The following is a 6,794-nucleotide window of genomic DNA, read 5'->3' on the forward strand; positions in this document are numbered from 1 at the left end:
CAATAATAATATGATATAATTTGACATATTCATCGATTTATAAAATAAATAAGGATAATTTAAAATATTTTATGTCAAAATAAGATTAATTGTAATTTTATATCATTTTATTATTATAATAAATAATTAGATTATTTTCATAATTTATAAAATGCAAAGAGATGAAAAATATGATGGAAATAAATTGATTTCATTTTCAATTGAATTTAATTGTCTAATGTGAATGAAGAAATTTCAAATATAATTAAATATAGTGTAATTAAAACAAGAATAAATTATTGAAAATCGTCATTTTCTTTAAAGTTATTTGAAAGAAAAAAGAATAAGTTTATGTTATTAACAATTATAAATGTTAATAAATGTCATTTGTTTTTGTAAAGTAATTTTTTCATATTTTACATAATGAATGAAACATTATATTTTGTACAATTTATTTTCTTCGCCTCTAATTGTAAAATAACAAACATCATTTTATGTATGTTTATAATGTATTTGAAAAAATAAATAAAAGATAAAAACGAAATTAACAAAGAATAAAACAATTAAATCTAAATATAATTATTTATACATGGATTTAAAGTTTATTAAGTAATTTTAACATTAAAAAGAATAATTAAAACAAGTGGTAAATCAAATTCAAACATAAAGAAGTTAATTAATTCTTATGTGTTGTTAATATTCATTTTCATGTAGAATGTAATTGAAATGGTAATAAAATATCAAATTATATTGTTAAATTTTACAAAGAGGCAAGATTAAAAACAGTTTTATCAATAATTTAATGTAGAAAGAGTTTCTGATAATATTCAACAAAACGTTAAAATTATATCAGATATATGTCAATTAAAATACTTTTGAGTTATGTGTGTATTATATGAATAAAATAGTATAACCATATCACAAAATGAATTGATTAGAAAACGAGTAAAGTTGTAAAAGATGAAAGCAAAAAGAGTTGAATAAATTTATTAAATAAATAAAAATATTGATATTCAATGTATTTTATACATTCACACTAAAATGAAAAATAAAACAAGAATCGAGAAAAAAAAAGAGAAAAACAATAGAAGGTGAATATGATTCGAACCAATTTGTTATTTTAATGAAATATTGATGAGTATTTTATGATGAATATTTCTGTTATAGTTACTCTTTTTTGTACCTTTACTCTTTTGAGAGATGTATTTTTATATTCAATAATCTCTATTTTGTTGTTATTAATTTCTTATCGTTGAATGTTCCATTTACACATGTGTTGTATTTTCAACCTTTCTTTCATTTAAACATCATTTAATTCACTTAATTTCTTTTATTTGTTATTTTCTATTTATTTTCATTTTTATTTCCATTGGTTACTATTAAAATATTTATGATGATAAAAATGAGTGAAATGATTGATATAATTATTATGATTACTGTATTTCTGTTAATACAAATATAACACATTTTATAGTTATTCTATCATTTGTATTTATTTGATGATACGATTTTCTCTTTTGTTATTATGTTTAATGTTTTTGTGATGTTTCCTGTTTTTCATTTTTTAATGAAAAGAAAATAAATGAAAAATAAATTGAAAAGAGTTGAAATAAAAATGATAATATTTTATATCACAATCATTACCCCTTCAATGTTATTATAATTTCAGAATAATGTTGTTTGAAATAACGAAACAAAGAAATGGTATTAACGATAAAATTAAAAGAATAAATAAGAGAGAAGTTTAAATGAAATAATTCGATTGATTTTATCTAATTTTAATTTAAAAAAATTATGCTAACAAAAATGGATAAAAAGGAATGATTAAGAAGTAATTATCATTGTTATTTTACATTGACGAAAAGTTTATTGTAATTTTATTTCATAAACATACAATTGACGATAAAATATACCGAAATAAATAAAAATAAAACGAAATAAAATATTAAAAACGGTGTTTAGTATCAAAACAAATGATGTTTATGAGAAACAACCAATCAGAAAAGAAGTAACATAATTAAACAAATAACCTATTTTGCCGAATGGTATATATTTAAACAAAAAAATAAACTTAATAATCATTAAATGTCAAGAGTAATAGTAAGATTTATCTTGAATGGAGAATGCATTGCGACTAAACCACTAAATTCACAAGACGATTTAAAAACAGTAAGAGAGAAAATAAAAGGAAAGATGCTTGATTCACAACATTTTTTAACAATAGATGGGGATGTAATTGATGTGAACGATGAAGAGTGTTTTACTGTAGGAGATGTAATTGATGAGAAAAGAATAATAAATATTAAAGGAACAGAAGATAAAAAAGGAATAAGAATAAAGATAAATGATAAGTTAATTACCACTATTGAAATAGACAATAAAACACCATTAAGTAATATTAGAACATTAGTTCAAAATATACCAGAATCAGCATATTTCTATACACTTGATAATGACAGAATTGATGTGAATGATGAAGAGTGTTTTACTGTAGAAGATATAATAAATAATGAAGAAATTAATCTTAAAGAAGAGAAAGAAAATAAATCAGAAATAAATGATGTAACAATTGGAATATGTTTGAATGGAAAACCAATGATCAAAAAGAAATTCAACAAGAATATTTCTCTTTCAGACGTTAGAAAAGAATTTGAAAATATCAAACAAATTCCAAAAGACTTTGATTTTGAAGATCTAGAAGGATTTAAAATACAAACGGATGATGAACAATCTTCACAATTAACATCCATTTTGCATGATAATAAAATCAATATAACAACAGAAGGAATTGATATTTCTCTAAATAATTCTTTTCTTCTTGGTTCACCAAATAATAGTACAATACCTGGCAATTCTTTAACTGGTAGTACCAAATCTGATATTTCAATACATAATACTGAAATGGAAGTTGCAGATACCTCAACAAGTGATACAGATGTGTCTGAACCAAATGAACCAATTGAAGGAAGTATAAGAATGCAGAATCATGAAAAAGGAAAGTTGAAAATATATTTATACCCAAATCAACCATTCAATCAACAGGATGAGTTTGACCCAATTGCTATTTTAGTTGTTGGTCAAACAGGAAGTGGAAAAACTACATTATTGAATAGTTTTGTAAATGCATTATATGGAATAAAAATAACAGATGACTTTAGATATATAATTATAAATGAAGATAACTTAGAACAACATAAAGATCAATCTCAAAGTCAAACAAGTCAAGTAACAATTTATAATATTAAAAGAACAAAAAGAACACCACCAATCAAAATAATAGATACACCAGGATTTGGAGATACAAGAGGGATTGCTTATGATATAGAAATTACTAAACAAATAAAAGAAGCATTTGAAACAAAAGTATTAGATTTAAATGCTATTTGTTTTGTTGCACCATCAAGTAATGTAAAATTAACAGCAAGTCAACGATATGTATTTGGGAATATTATTGATTTATTTGGGAAAGATGTTAAAAAGAATTTTATTGCTATGCTTACATTTTGTGATGGTCAAACACCACAAGTTATAAATTCATTACAATCAAAAGAATGCATTTTTAGTGAAATTATTAGGTATGTAGAAAAGCCATGGTATTTAAAATTTAATAATTCAGCTATTTATGATGATAACACAGAAGATGAATTTACACAAATGTTTTGGAAGTTAGGTATGAGGAATTTTGATGACTTTATTTCAAAATCAGTAACATTACCAAGAAAATCATTAGAGAAATCGAAAGAAGTATTAAGGAAAAGAGAACGTATTAAAGTTCAAATTGAAGGAATAAGAATATCATTAAATAATAGTTTATCAAAAATGAATGAAATAGAACAGACATCTAAACAATTGGATGAAAATCGAGAAAAAGTTAAAAATAATGAAAATTATACTTTTACTGTAGACGTAACAAAACAAATTAAGGTTGACTTAGAACCAGAACAATATGTAACTAATTGTTTGAGATGTCATAAAACATGTCATTATCCATGTTATATTAAAGGGGATATGAAAAAGGGATGTGCTTGCATTGATAATGATTATTGTAATGTATGTAAATGTCATTATGAACAACATGCAAATGAATCATATAGATTTGAATTCGTAATAGAGAAAGAAAAACGAACAGCAAAAGAAGTATTTGAAAGATATAATGAAGGTAAAAAAGGTGTTGCTGATGCAGAAAGTTTATTAAAAAAGTTAGAAGAAGAGTATGATAAAATTCAGATGGAATGTTATGACCAACAACAAGAAATTGTAAAATGTGTTAATAGATTATCTGAAATTGCGTTAAATAATAAAGTTACTAGTTCAAATGAATATTTAGATATTAATTCAAACAGAAAATGAAGAAAAGAAACCAGGATATGAAGCAAGAATTGAAGGATATAAAAAACTTAAACAAACAAATGATATAATAGAAGATATTATGAAAAACTCAACAACAGAAAAGAGTAAGGAAGAGATTACGGCTGAGTTTAAAAAAAGAAAAGAATTAAAAGTGGGAGAAAAAGACGCATTAGAGAACGGTTGTGAGATTTGTGTTATTTGTTAAAGTTAAATAACCAAATCAAATGAAAGTTTTAATTAACTGGTTTTAAAAATATTTTTTTTTTTAATTAAGGAATAAAAATGATAAATAATATTCATTACTCCCCATTGACAATACTTAACTATTTTATTGTTAATTAAATTCATTCAATATCTTTGAAGTAATAGAATAAATAAATCAAATAGACTGTTTTGTTGTTAAATACATTGTTTTAATATCACTAATAATGTCACTTTCAAAAATAACATCATTTAATTAACTCTTCTTTTGATTGATATATCTTTCATTATATTTGTATTGTAAATCTCGTTTTATTCTTTATTTTAGGTTTTCTTTATCATCATTTCTTAGTGTTTCTTCTAATTATTTTGTTTATAACTATAAATTAAATTATTTGTTTCTTTTCTCTGATTTTATTCTTTTTTCTCTATATTCTTAGTATTTCTTTATTTTTCTTTATTTTCCTCCTTCTTATAAACTTTCTATTTCTTCTTTCTATCATATCTTTTATTTTTATATTTGTATTTCATTTCTTTATTCTATGTTATTCTTTCATTACATTATTTGAATCTTTGTATTTCTTTCATTCATCAATGAATAACATAGAAGTAGAAATGAAACATATTAAAAAGAATTGTAAAAAGAAATAGATTTGAAATTATCTTTCAATGTGATGAATCAACAATGAAAATGGTGTTTTAATGAATGTGTGAGACGAAGTCATAATTCAAATTATTCTCTTCTTACTTTGGTGATAATTCATTATGTTAATTGTTTGTTTCACAAATAAAATACTCAAATGTTTTTGAGTAGTCATGATTGAAAAGAAATGTATAAAAATAATATGTTCAGAACATGAATTGAAATAATATATTAATATATTGAAATATATAACATTGAATTTGTTGAATGAAACTATAAAAATAATGAAGGAGAAATTGATGAAGATAGAAATAAAATTAATTAAGAAAGAAATTGACAAAAAGGCATATTGTATTCCATTGATATTGATTTAACAAATCATTCTCTCTCAAAAATAACTCCAATTCAGTCAAAATCAATAAATATGATATATTTATGATGTTAATAATATTTCATTCTCATTCTTCTGAAAAAAATACTTCAAAATAAAACAACAATTGACACATTAATTACAATAATGTCAATTGAAATTATATGTTAAACATCACTTATAAAGATACATAAACATTTGTTTATATTCAATTTTAATATTTTGTATAAAATAGTCATCAAATCTAAATAATGAATATATAAAATCAATTATTGTGTTTTTATAATGTTTTATTTATAGAAGAAATATCAAAAAGAAATGCTGTGATTTAATAATATCAATAATACTAATTTTACAAATGTTCTGTTGAAATAAATTGAATTTAAACAATGAAGTGGTGTTGTTAAAAACATTTTTATTCGATGTCTAATGATAAAACAACAAACTAAGATTATCTGTGACAATTTCTTTCCATATTTCAGTTTTGTATAATTTTATTTCAATATATTATTATACTCTTCTTTGAATAACGAGAAAATAAATATTAGAATAGTCAAATGAAATAAAAAATAAAGAATAATATAGAAATGAATATTCAAATGAATTGTAAAATAATAAATTAATCCAAATCAAAAAGAAAATAGTCAATGTTTTGATTATTATAAAAAATAAAAATAAGTTCATCAATGTTAAAATCAAGAATAATATTCAATGAAACATTAATAAATTGAAATGAAAAAAATACTCAAATAGAATCAAATTATTTTATATATTGATAATGATGAAGAAACAAATAGATATTACTCATTTAGAATATGAATCTATAGATGAATAATATAAATGTCAATGAATTTGTTGATATTGATTGATTTAATACACATAAAATTTAAAACAAATTTCATCAACAAGTTATAATACAATAATTTATAATTTCATTAATAATAGAAATGATGAATAATAATGAAGAATTAATATAAATTTAATTATATTCTTTATGATATTTTCATAATAAATAACACTCTTAGTCGATTTATAATGATAATAAATATGAAATGAAAGAATAATAATTTGATAAAATAAAAAGAATAATAATTTTATTGTATTTTTCATTTATTTTATTATTCATTTAAATATATGTTATTTTATTATTTATTTCATTTCTTATTATTTTCATTTATTTACAATATATAATTATATAAAATTGATATAATAATGATGATTTATATTTATTTATCATATTTTATTCAACAT

General features: G+C 21.2%; 1 pseudogene, besides 1 other annotated feature; it reads left to right on the forward strand.

The window, feature by feature from the left end:
- Positions 1–1,115: 1,115 nt before the first annotated feature.
- Positions 1,116–1,365: a repeat region.
- Positions 1,366–2,064: 699 nt separating this feature from the next.
- Positions 2,065–4,534, forward strand: EHI_048030 (annotated as a pseudogene).
- Positions 4,535–6,794: the final 2,260 nt, after the last annotated feature.

The sequence above is a fragment of the Entamoeba histolytica genome, genomic scaffold (assembly GCF_000208925.1).
Source record: "Entamoeba histolytica HM-1:IMSS scf_1104750517043 genomic scaffold, whole genome shotgun sequence".
NCBI classification, from domain to species: Eukaryota; Evosea; order Mastigamoebida; family Endamoebidae; genus Entamoeba; species Entamoeba histolytica.